This window comes from Primulina huaijiensis, chromosome 6, assembly GCF_012295235.1.
Source record: "Primulina huaijiensis isolate GDHJ02 chromosome 6, ASM1229523v2, whole genome shotgun sequence".
NCBI lineage: Eukaryota > Viridiplantae > Streptophyta > Magnoliopsida > Lamiales > Gesneriaceae > Primulina > Primulina huaijiensis.
The window spans coordinates 3,631,876-3,646,105 of record NC_133311.1 but is presented as its reverse complement, the minus strand read 5'-3'; positions in this window follow the sequence as shown (position 1 = coordinate 3,646,105).

The following is a 14,230-nucleotide window of genomic DNA, read 5'->3' as shown; positions in this document are numbered from 1 at the left end:
CTGATCAGACAAACCACAGTACTGGGCTGACAGAGACGTATCCACGAGGCCACATACATGAGATCCCCGTTCATGCTTTAACGGGTGGATTGGTCTTCGTTCATGCTTTAACGCTTTCCAATCCTGATCTAAACCCGTTCATAATTTAACGGGGTGGGTTGGTCCCCGTTCATGATTTAACGCTTTCTAACCCCATACATAATTTGGTCACAAGACAATTAGCATACCTCAAAAACTTGAAAATATTTTCTTTGCACGTCGAACATACTTACTTGGCGTTGAGGGATTCGTTGGAGCTCGCTTTGGGGCCGCTGCTGCATAGACTAACATAATTTTAAGATACTTAACTTGCATAACTTAGACTTAGGTACTCAAGCAAACCACCAAAGTGAATAAGTAGCTTATGACATTCTAGATCACTCGGGACTTGACCTCGTTTAATCGTACTAACCATGGCATCAAACCCCGAGACACACTCTAAGATGACGTGTGAACATTTCCCAACAATAAAAGACATGAACTCACTATTTGAACTTGAACATGAGTGGAAACCAAACATTCTCACAGATGGGGTGGCGCTCGGGCGGTAATATGTTACCGCTCGAGCGCCAGGTCTTCTGGAGACCTGCACTCGAACAGAAAGAGTGGCGCTCGGGCGGTAAAACATTACCGCTCGGGTGCCGAGCTTACAAAAATGAAACTCTCAACAGTGAAGGTGGCGCTCGGGCGGTTAGAAATTACCGCTCGGGCGCCGAGTCTACTGGACTCCGCGACTTGCATCTTAATACTCCTAACTCAATAATACGATTCTTTAACCAATCCATCGAGACTCATCCTAGAACACTATGACACTGACTCGACTCCATAAAAACGTCCCAAACGTTCCCAAAGAAACGACGCACCTCACGCAATACAATAAAACCCATAACCTCAAATTTTGACACCAAAATAGTTTTTACAACTACTCGTTCTCCCAAGTGCCTAACGACACAAAACGAAACGTCAATAACCATCCCAAAATCATTAACAATATACCGATACGCAACAGCGATCACCCGTTGATCCCCAACGAAGTCTGCAACAATAAAACTTCAAGAATCCATCAATAACAGATTTTTCGGAAAAACGCAGTTTGAGCAGTCCCACTAAAACGGTCATAACTCACTCAATTTTAATCCAAAGTTTTCAAATTTTATATCAAATCGAAGGTATTAAACGGTTCTACGATTTTTGTGTTGAAAGTTTTCTCAAAATCATGACCAAAATTTGCAGTATTTAAAAATACAGCAAAAAACGTGATTTTAGATCCAAAAACGGTTTCAAAAGTGATCTAAACATAATTGCTCAAACTTCTACACAACATTCACATGATTTTCATACAAAATACATTGCAACGCATACTATGACATGATCAACGCATAATGAAAAAGTATATATGTGCCTTTTGATGATTAAAATACCGAAACAACGATACCGACGCGGGAACGATGCGAGGCTTGATCCGGGACGATGGTGGCTCGATTTTCTTTGAAGAAAATCAACGAAATTTGCTGGGAAATATAGGGGAGGGGCGGCTGCTGCTCTTGCAAAGGAGAACTCTAGGTTTTCTTTCTTTTAAAATAAAGAATCTGAAAATAAGATGTGTAGAGTGTGTTGTGTGTTTTAGTGTGTGGAAAAACGTGTAAGTGTGTGTGAGTGTGTGTAACGTGTGTGTGGGTTTTTAATTAGGAGAGATTTTCGCTAAAACAACTAATTAAAATGCTAATAAAAAGTTCAACCCACATTAATTTTAAACAAACTCCTAAATCAAAATAACACACCCAAAAATGCTAATTTTAAAAGCTTTAAAATCTTAAATCACTAAATACATAAATAAGGCTTTTAAAAAATGCTAAACTGAATAAATTAGTTAAAATGCCCCATCCTTAACTTAAAAATAAAATACTCCATTAAAATTGCCCAAAATCGTCACCGGGTCTTTTCCTCAATCCCGCCTCGAATAATCGCCTGAAACATGAAACTTGAAAAACATTTTAACGTGCATCATATAACATAAGTAATTTAAAATAATGCATTTAAATAAATCATGCATGATAAAAAATCAATTAATCAAATGATTTAACAATTAAATAAATGAATGGGTTATACGTGTACAGAATTTGGGCACTACAGTTCCTCCCCCACTTATAAAAATTTCGTCCTCGAATTTAAATCTTACTGAACAACTCCGGGTAGCGAATCCTCATGTCCACTTCTGACTCCCAAGTGGCTTCCTCCACGGATTGGTTTAGCCACCGGACTTTGACCAACTTGGTCACTTTGTTCCGGAGTCTGCGCTCCTGCCTGTCTAGGATTTGGACGGGTCTTTCCTCATAAGACAGGTCTGGAGTAAGCTGTAGCGGCTCATAGCTCAGAATATGCGAAGGATTAGCTAGGTACATCCTCAGTATCGAGACGTGGAACACGTTGTGTACCCCGGCCAAATTCGGCGGAAGGGCAATACGATACGCTAGCGTCCGACCTCTATCAAGAATCTCGAACGGTACAATAAACCTTGGACTCAGCTTGCCTCTTTTCCCAAATCTCATAACACCTTTCATATGTGCTATCTTTATAAAAACGTGATCACCCACGGCAAACTCGAGATCTCTCCTCTTTTTGTCAGCATAGCTCTTTTGGCGACTCTGGGCGGTCTTCATCCTATCTCAGATCTTGACCACCACATCTGCAGTTTGTTGAACTATCTCTGGCCCAAGTTCTGCTCTCTCTCCGACTTCATCCCAATAAATCGGTGATCTACACTTTTGTCCATACAATGCCTCATAAGGAGCCATACCAATGGATGCTTGAAAACTGTTGTTGTATGTAAACTCCACTAGAGGTAGCTTCGATTCACACGTCCCTTGGAAATCGATCATACATGCTCGCAATAGATCCTCCAAAATCTGAATCACTCGCTCCGACTTGCTATCTGTCTGCGGTTGGAAAGCTGTACTGAATTGCAGCTTCGTCCCCATGGCCGCGTGCAAACTTTTCCAGAAGGACGACGTAAATCTAGGGTCCCTGTCGGACACAATGGAAACTGGGATCCAATGCAATCGAACGATCTCCCTGATATAAAGCTCCGCATACTGCGTCATGGAGAACGTCGTCTTCACGGGAAAGAAGTGCGCTGACTTAGTGAGTCGATCCACTATGACCCAAATGGCATTAAAACCCCTGACTGACTTCGGCAAACCGACAATGAAGTCCATGGTAATATTCTCCCATTTCCACTCGGGGATAGGGAGGGGCTTAAGCATTCCTGCTGGCCTCTGGTGCTCTGCCTTCACCTGCTGACAAGTGAGGCATTCAGACACGAATCTGCGGATGTCTCTCTTCATCCCTAGCCACCAATACAAAATCTAGGTCTTTGTACATCTTGGTACCTCCTGGGTGGATTGAATACGGAGATGCATGTGCCTCTGATAAGATATCCTCTCTGATCGAATCTACGTTAGGCACTCACATTCTTCCCCTGTATCTCACAATACCGTCTGACACTGAGTAGAGCACACTGTCCTTAGCTTCATCTTTCAGTTTCCATTTCTGTAACTGTTCATCTGAAGACTGTCCTTGACGGATACGGTCTAGCGAATCAGACTTGACTGTCAGATTAGAAAGTATGGGAGCTCTGCTCTTACGATAAATCTCTAGACCAAATTTCTGAATCTCGGACTGAAGAGGTCTCTGCACTGACAACTATGCTATGACTGCGACTTTTCTGCTCAGGGCGTCTGCCACAACGTTAGCCTTTCCCAGATGGTAGCTAATTTCGCAGTCGTAGTTTTTCACTAACTCCAACCATCGCCTCTTTCTCAATTTTCAGTTCTTTCTGCTTGAAGAAATACTTGAGGCTCTTATGATCATTGAAAATCTGACATTTCTCGCCGTACAAGTAGTGTCTCCAAATATTCAACGCAAAGACTACAGCGGCTAACTCAAGATCGTGAGTCGGGTAGTTCTTCTCATGTACCTTCAACTGCCTGGAAGCATAGGCTATAACCCGACCCTGCTGCATCAACACTGCGCCTAGACCGAGCTTAGATGCATCGGTGTATAACACAAAATCCCCTTGTCCAGATGGCATGGCTAACACTGGCGCGGAAATAAGAGCTTGCTTCAAAGCATCGAAGCTCTTCTGACACTCGAAACTCCATACGAACTTAGCATTCTTCTTTGTCAGCGAAGTTAGTGGCACTGATATCGACGAAAACCCCTGAATAAACTTACGGTAGTAACCGGATAAACCCAAAAAACTACGGATTTCTGATGCATTCTTTGGTTCAACCCATTCTTTTACTGCTGCTACCTTAGCTGGATCTACCTCAATACCACTGCTAGACACTATATGCCCCAAAAACGCTACCTTCTCCAACCAAAATTCACACTTACTGAACTTCGCAAACAGCTTGCGACTCTGCAGGATCTGTAAAACTGTCCTCAAATGCTGGCTATGCTCTTCATGGCTCTTCGAGTAAATAAGAATATCTTCAATGAATACTATGACGAACTGATCAAGGTAAGGCTGAAATACTCGGTTCATGAGGTCCATGAAAATTGCTGGAGCATTCGTCAATCCAAACGGCATCACTAAGAACTCGTAATGCCCATACCTAGTCCTGAAGGCTGTTTTGTGAACATCTGCATCTTTCACCTTCAGCTGGTGATACCCTGATCGAAGATCTATTTTTGAGAACACTGTAGCTCTCTGCAGCTGATCAAATAAGTATTCGATTCTAGGAAGTGGGTATTTGTTCTTGATCGTTACCTTGTTCAATTCTCGGTAATCGATGCACAGTCTCATGCTCCCATCCTTCTTCTTTACAAAAAGCACTGGCGCGCCCCCTGGAGAGAAACTAGGGCGAATAAATTCTTTGTCCAGAATCTCCTGAATCTGTTGTTTGAGCTCTAACATCTCAGCTGGAGCTAGTCGGTACGGTGCCTTAGAGATTGGCACTGTGCCTGGCATAAGATCGATAGCAAACTCCACCTCTCTCTCTGGTGGAAGACCTGTGACGTCATCGGGAAAGACGTCTGGGAAGTCTCTGACTATTGGCACGTCTGATAACGACTGAGTGGTCATGTCAGGTGTGGATACGATGTTGGCCAAGAAAGCCTGACATCCCTTAGAAATAAGTCTCCTAGCCAGCATGCAGGAGATCATACGAGGGAAACTTCTCCATCTGTGGTTCAAACAGAAACTACTCCATGCCCATTGATCTAACCAAAACTGATCTCTTCTGAAAGTCGATCAAGACTCTGTTCTTTGTCAACCAGTCCATACCCAAGATAATATCGAATTCCGGCATTGGCAAGACGATCAAGTCGGCATACACTAGGTGGCCTTGCAATTCCAGATCAATGTCCCTGACCACACTAGTAACTGATAATTCTTCCCCTGATGGGACTGTCACTGAGTAATTCATGTCGAGACCAATCATCTTCATATCCAAGTGACTGACGAACGTCTCTGATATGAAAAAATGGGTGGCTCCTGAGTCTATCAGGGCTTGAGTGGCTATTCTCTTAATGAAAATATTTCCGGTCAGCAAAGTCGTGGCTGGGTTTGCTTCTTGTGAATGCATGGCGAACATTCTTCCTTGGGTTGGCTGCTTCCACTGTGGGCACTCCTTCAGCATGTGGTCACTGGCTCCACATTTGAAACACTTGCCCGATCCATATAAACATTGCCCCGGGTGCTGGCGGTTGCACTTAGGACACACTGGGAAAACAACGGGCTTCTTAGGCGCCCCCTTCTGCTGAATCCCCTTGCCCTTAGGCTGTCCCTGATAAGGTTTCTTCCTTGACGGCCCCTGGTAAGGCCTCTTATGCTGGGGTCGCTGATGCTGCTGCGGTGGTGCCTGATAGGGCCTCTTGCCCTGCCTGTTAGCCTCAATGTCTCGCTGATCTTGCTCTGCCGCCAAAGCTCTAGATACGGCGACTGCATAAGTAGTGGGACTAGCAACTCGGACATCACGGCGCAAGATCGTCCGAAACCCATCCATGAAATGCCTCAACTTTTCTCGGGTATCATTAGCTATTAGGGGCACAAAGTAACACCCCCTCTCAAACTTCCGGACGAAGTCTGTCATGCTCCTGTCTCCCTGTCGCAGCGACATGAACTCTCTGGTAAGTCTGGATCGTACCTCCTCAGTGAAGTACTTGGCGAAGAATATTTCCTTAAACCCATTTCAAGACAAAGTCGGCAAATTAATTGCCACCGACGCACTATCCCACCAACGCCTGGCATCCCTTGCTAGAAGAAATATGGCACAACGGACTCGGTCTGCAGCCTGCAGCTCCATGAAATCAAAGATCACTTCGATGGCCTTAAGCCATCCCTCTGCCACCATCGGGTCCGTAGTTCCCGAAAACTCCTTAGGATTCATCCTCTGGAACCTCTCATACACCGCTTCAGGTCTGGGCATTGCCCTTGCATTCGCTGCAGCCTGGTTCCCTGCAAACTGCGCGAAAAACTGCGTCATACCTGCAAGCATCTGCACCTGCATATCCGGAGGTGGACGAGGAGGAGTGACCCTCTCCTCATCACGATGCTCTCTGTTCTCGTCCCTAACTTCCCGGTTAATCATATGTCTGGGAGGCATACTGTTCCAACGATTTACCCAACCCGTAAACCCAATATACATGAATATAATAGCAATATCATAAGATGCACGAATTCTAAACTTAAAACATGGACATGCTGAAATCATGATTCAATGTTTACTACATACATAATGCAAACTTTAAAACTTACAGACTTGAGGTGTGACTTTGTGAGCTTCTTGCGACTTGCAGTAGGCGTAACCCTTTACAAGAACACCGCTCTGATACCAACTGTAACGTACCGTACTTTTACTACTTAAAATTTACGGAAAAATTTAAAATTTTCTTAAATAAAAAGTGAACATTCAAAATTCGATAAAAGAAGTAAAACTGTACGTCTCTCAAGTTGTTGCAACGAAAGATCTCAAAACAATGTTTGCCAAAAATATTTGCAAGATCATCAAAACAGTAATATAAATCGGAGTATTTAAACAGTTCAAATGTAATTAAAACTTGGGCGGTCCTCGGGTCTAGCCTCCCGCTCAGTCCAAGCCTGCTCCTTGGTCCCCACCTCCAGCCTCCTCGTAACCATCCTCACCTGCATCGATCAAGTCTAGTGAGTCTAAAGACTCAACACGCATAAACTTGTAGTAACAAATAATACGTAATAAAACCACATGCAACTTCAAAATAGGACATACATACTTGAACTTGAAATGAACTGGAACATGCTTACACAACATAGACGTGCCATAACATGAAAACTTTTCTTAAACATGCTGCATACTAGAACGTACTTGAACATACATAATCTCATCATTTTTCGTAGATGCATGTTTCAAAGCAAGTGACCCATACATAATAAATGTCTGATCAGACAAACCACAGTACTGAGCTGACAGGGACGTATCCACTGCCACATACATGAGATCCCCGTTCATGCTTTAACGGGTGGATTGGTCCCCGTTCATGCTTTAACGCTTTCCAATCATGATCTAAACCCGTTCATAATTTAACGGGGTGGGTTGGTCCCCGTTCATGATTTAACGCTTTCCAACCCCATACATAATTTGGTCACAAGACAATTAGCATACCTCAAAAACTTGAAAATATTTTCTTTGCACGTCGAACATACTTACTTGGCGTTGAAGGATTCGTTGGAGCTCGCTTTGGGGCCGCTGCTGCACTGAATAACATGATTTTAAGATACTTAACTTGCATAACTTAGACTTAGGTACTCAAGCTCACCACCAAAGTGACTAAGTAGCTTATGACATTCTAGATCACTCGGGACTTGACCTCGTTTAATCGTACTAACCATGGCATCAAACCCCGAGACACACTCTAAGATGACGTGTGAACATTTCCCAACAATAAAAGACATGAACTCACTATTTGAACTTGAACATGAGTGGAAATCAAACATTCTCACAGATGGGGTGGCGCTCGGGCGGTAATATGTTACCGCTCGAGCGCCAGGTCTTTTGGAGACCTGCACTAGAACAAAAAGAGTGGCGCTCGGGCGGTAAAACATTACCGCTCGGGCGCCCAGCTTACAAAAATGAAACTCTCAACAGTGAAGGTGGCGCTCGGGCGGTAAGAAATTACCGCTCGGGCGCCGAGTCTACTGGACTCCGCGACTTGCATCTTAATACTCCTAACTCAATAATACGATTCTTTAACCAATCCATCGAGACTCATCCTAGGACACTATGACACTGACTCGACACCATAAAAACGTCCCAAACGTTCCCAAAGAAACGACGCACCTCACGCAATACAATAAAACCCATAACCTCAAATTTTGACACCAAAATAGTTTTTACGACTACTCGTTCTCCCAAGTGCCTAACGACACAAAACGAAACATCAATAACCATCCCAACATCATTAACAATATACCTATATGCAGCAGCGATCACCCGTCGATCCCCAACGAAGCCTGCAATAATAAAACTTCAAGAATTCATCAATAACATATTTTTCGGAAAAACGAAGTTTGAGCAGTCCCACTAAAACGGTCATAACTCACTCAATTTTCATCCAAAATTTTTGAATTTTATATCAAATCGAAGGTATCAAAAATTTCTACGATTTTTGTGTTGAAAGATTTCTTGAAATCATGACCAAAAATTTGTAGTATTTAAAAACACAGTAAAAAATGTGATTTTAGATCCAAAAACGGTTTCAAAAGTGATCTAAACATAATTGCTCAAACTTCTACACAAAATTCACATGATTTTCATACAAAATACATTGCAACGCATACTATGACATGATCGACACATAAAGAAACATTATATACGTTCCTTTTGATGATTAAAATACCGAAACGACGATACCGACGCGGGAACGATGCGAGGCTTGATCCAGGACGATGGTGGCTCGATTTTCTTTGAAGAAAATCAACGAAATTTGCTGGGAAATATAGGGGAGGGGCGGCTGCTGCTCTTGCAAAGGAGAACTCTAGGTTTTCTTTCTTTTTTAAAAAAAAATCTGAAAATAAGATGTGTAGAGTGTTTTGCGTGTTTTAGTGTGTGTAAAAATGTGTAAGTGTGTGTGAGTGTGTGTAACGTGTGTGTGGGTTTTTAATTAGGAGAGATTTTTGCTAAAACAACTAATTAAAATGCTAATAAAAAGTTCAACCCACATTAATTTTAAACAAACTCCTAAATCAAAATAACACACTCAAAAATGCTAATTTTAAAAGCTTTAAACTCTTAAATCACTAAATACATAAATAAGGCTTTTAAAAAAATGCTAAACTAAATAAATTAGTTAAAATGCCCCATCCTTAACTTAAAAATAAAATACTCCATTAAAATTGCCCAAAATCGTCACCGGGTCTTTTCCTCAATCCCGCCTCGAATAATAGCCTGAAACATGAAACTTGAAAAACATTTTAACGTGCATCATATAACATAAGTAATTTAAAATAATGTATTTAAATAAATCATGCATGGTAAAAAATCAATTAATCAAATGATTTAACAATTAAATAAATGAATGGGTTATACGTGTACAGAATTTGGGCACTACAAAAACGGTTGAATAAATTATTGTAGCACTTTTTCCTAGCTTTCTAAAGAATCAAGAATCACTCATGTCGAGTTCATATGAGAGAGATATGCTTGAAATACTGGACTGTATACAAGCTTGAACTATTTCTGCAAGCTGTACAGAACCAGCAACTTTATCGCGAATTATTAACTTCTTAAGCTTTTATTCAGACTTCAATATTTGAAGATGATTTGTAGATCATTTTCTTATCTTTAATATGCATGCCGAATGGTTTCATTACGGTAATGGAGTTGGGAGATATTGCCAAAATACCAGAGCTATGTTTGGCCGGTTGGATCTTCTGACTGCCATTTCACCTTGATATCGTCCGAATTCACTTAATCACCCTGAATTATGAGGTGTTGGCTTTACAATTTTTTGGTCCGATATAATTTTGGATTACTCTTTTGTGAGATACCATATAAATACTTGATATCGCCAGATTTTCGGTTTGACTTCATTTATGTTTTTTCTTGTTAAATCTCTCATCTTGATATTTTCCAACTACAGACTTGAATAAATATATTAGAAACATAACACCAAGTTTTTAAATCAAAATCAAGATTTCTAACATTTCCGCAACCAACAAAAAGTTATGATGGATCGGTTCTAACACCAGCAAGGGTGCTTCAAACACAATATTCTCAATGAACAGCAATAGCTCGTGTTCTAAGAATGTAAAAAACAATGAATTAAATCGAATTTGATTTTAAACCAAGCAGAAAATAATCGAAATAATCATTCGTTAAGAAAACCGATCAATTTAAAGCTTTTAACTTGTGTGAACTGAATAACTGAAATAAGGGGGATCAGTTCTAGCTTGTATCAGTTCAGTTATGGTGAGAACTAAACTGATATCAGTTGAACTGATCAAATCAGTTTTAAAGCAATAGTTAAACAATTAGGAACACAAGATATGTTTATAGATGTTCGGAGACTTCAACTGCTCCTACGTTACCCCTTCTACCACCTCGGTTAGGATCTACTAGAAGACTTCTGAAGGTCTTCTGCTGAACCACCTATTAGCTGAACAATCAATGGAATTGGTCTTTGATATATCCGTTGGACTGGTTCAGTTTGATCAATCAGTTGGAACTTTCAGTTTGCCTCTCGATAGCTTCAGTTTGGCTCGGTAACTGATCAGTTCGAAGCCTGATCAGTTTCATCTTTCTGCGCACTTAGGTGAATTCGTTAGAAACAAAACAACAAGTTTTGTTAACATCAAAATCAAGATTTCGAACATGAAAAACCATAACTTGCTAAAAAAAAGTTATGTGCATAATTCAACTATTGATTCCACATATAATTTTTTTTTGGGTTGCGGAAATGCTAACAATCTTGATTTCGATGATAACAAAACTTATTGTTATGTTTTTAGCATATTTACTCATGTGTATAATTGGAATATACATATATTAAAAGCCTCTTACTGATCTAATTAGGGCTCTCCTTTTATCAAGATATGGTTTTTCATTATTTAAAAACTCATGTATCACACTTGAAAATACCATGCATAATTAAATTATCATCAACTTTTGAAAATATAATATATACATATACATGCATATATATACATACACACACACACACACACACATATATTTATTTATGTTTTAAATTAAATAAATTTTATTTAATTACTCAATTAATTATTGAACAATTAATTTATCCAAGGATTTTATACAATGTTCCACGAGAATTTTGCACTTAGTAGTAAATACTATAAATTTGTTATTTAATTAGTATATTATAAATTTACTAAATAAATAATTGCTAAATCATTATCACATCGATCGATAATCAGACAATGTCGATGTATCGAGGGTACAAATTTTGTTTACATAATGAAAAATGAAAATTTCGAATGACAAAATTTTCCACTAATCCATATTTTGCACCTGTTCACAAAACATGTAGTTTCACTCTATTACTTAATTAACAGTTAAGCTAAATTCCGAAACTTTCATTACATGGAACCAATTTATAAAATTCTTTATATGCAATTTGTCTGATCTCCATCAAATTACAGTAACCAAATTCATCTCCTTGAACTTGGCTATCTCAAGAGGAGAAAGAATCCAATACTTGTGTGACCCTCAATGTTTAAGGATACAGCTAGCCGTGAGTTCATAACTCCATGTGATTCAGAACAATATTTTTTCCTATTCAAGTTTACCTTAATTAACCTCATTCTTTTCATACATCCATTGATCAATAACGTTAGAACTCAAGTTTGATTGCACCCATCGGATGATGGTAAGAGCTTCTAGTAGCATCGCCTTATGATTCCTTAGATATCAGTTATAGTGGCTGCAAGAACCATAAGTTATGGTTATCATAGAGTATGGTCTATTCAACTCATAAATATTGATCGAATATGTAACTATTGGTATATCGAGAGTTGCAAATGAATTCAATAAAGATGTGATGCATCTTTGAGTAATAATAGTGACATGATATGTGCAACTGAGGAAGCCTCCTTTCCAAAATGGACATTTATTAGATTTCTTGCACTATTAACTTATCAGATCACATAGGATATCTTCACTCGTGGGTGTCGGAGATTCTTACGGATTTCGATATTACATCCAACCTGCCACCTGATGATCCTTAATGGAGTTGGTAAACAAATCAAAGTACATGCTAGTACGTAGAGTCTCCATGTTGTCTTGTGTCAAAAGGACTAATAGTTTACAACCATACAACAGAATTTTCCACTAAATAATTGATAACCGCTTGGAAATTCCGAGAGAGTGTTATTCAATGTATCATCAAATGATCACTCATATGTATGAATAGGCATCTTCATGCTACTCACAGGTGTTAGGCTCAAGCTCGAACGACCTTTATCCTTATTTTAGGCGGTTGAATCGATTAGGAACCAATTTAGAATATATAATATACTTCTTAATGAGTTTCATAATCTTACGTTAAGAGGTAGACCTCGTCGTACCTATTGTATATTCAATGAATTTATCTAAGCAACATGCATATGTATATATATAAAGTAAATGTCATAATTTAATAAAACCATAAAATATTTTTAAAATAAAGACTGTGTTTACATAAAATTCAATAAAATCCAAGTCACGAGTTGGCTCGTTAGGCATCTACTCTAATAATCTCTCACTTGCCCTATACTCAACCACCCATAGATCTCAAACCCATTGCTTGAAACAATGGTCTTGGCGGGGGTTTCATCAATGGATTAACAACATTATCTGCAAAGACAACTTTTTTTACTGACGGTTTTTGGTTAAACCGTTGCTATTAGTGACGGTTAAGCTAATGCCGTCGCTATTAGCTACGGTTGTACAATAAACTGTCGCTATTATCGACAGTTAAGCGAAAATCGTCGCTATTAGCGACGGTATTTGTTAAAATCGTCGCAATTTTTAAACTTGCGATGATTTAATTAAATAAAACCGTCGTTAAATATAACGACGGTTTTGCTAAAACTGTCGCTAAATATAACAACATATTAAGATAACCGTTGTTGTTTGTAAAAGAAAACGCTAATCGAAAACGGTTTTCTAAAACCGTTGTCGTTTGTCTAAAAAAACACGCTAATAGACAATGGTTTATAAAACCGTTGTCTTTGACCCCCCCAAAAACACGCTAAAAGACAACGGTTTTTAGAAAACCGTTGTCGTAGACACATCAAAGACAAATGTTTTAAAAAAATATTGTCTATGAGCGGGTTTTTTTAGGATACGATAACGGTTTTTGTTGAAACCGTTGTTAAAAGAAAAAACACAACGGTTTTAATAAAAAACTGTTGTCATTGATGTATTGTTGAAGGCATATTTTCTTGTAGTGATCATTCTTAGGGCACATAGATATAGATAGAGTCACAACATGATACATTGGGAGATATCCTCTCTTGGACTCGTCCACAGAGAATCTCATCAGTATGTCATCTATATAAGTAAATTGGGTGAGCCCTAGCATCTTTTTTTTTTTTTTATCTATCCCTACAGAGTTGTATTCATAATACATATGATGCTTCACCCTTCTTCATGAATAATTTACTACTTAACCATTCTTTAGTTGATTGCAACATCTCTATAACATTCCCAATTAGTAGTATGCCATCAACATAAAATAGTAGGAATGTCACTGTACTTTCACTGACCTTTTTGTATACACAAGGTTCCTCAGGGTTTTTAATAAAGTCAAACTTGTTGATACCGTTGTCAAATATGAGCTTCCCACTTCTTCATGCCCGTTTGAATCTTTAGATGGATCATTGAAGTTTGTGTACTTTATGTTTACTTTCTACTAATGTGATCCTTTAGGTTGAGACATATAAATATCTTCTTTAATGTCATCATTAAGGAATGTTGTCTTCATATCCATCTGCAATATTTCATAGTCATATCATGCTGCTATAGCTAGCAGTATCCTAATAGACTTGAACATTGTGACTGAAGAAAATGTTTTCTCATAGTCATTACCTTGCCTTTGACTATATCTTTTTACTATCAATCTTATTTTGAAGGTCATTACCTTCTCATCAACTCCAAGTTTCTTTTTGTAAATTCATTTGCTTCATATGGTAACAATTCCATCAGGTGGATCT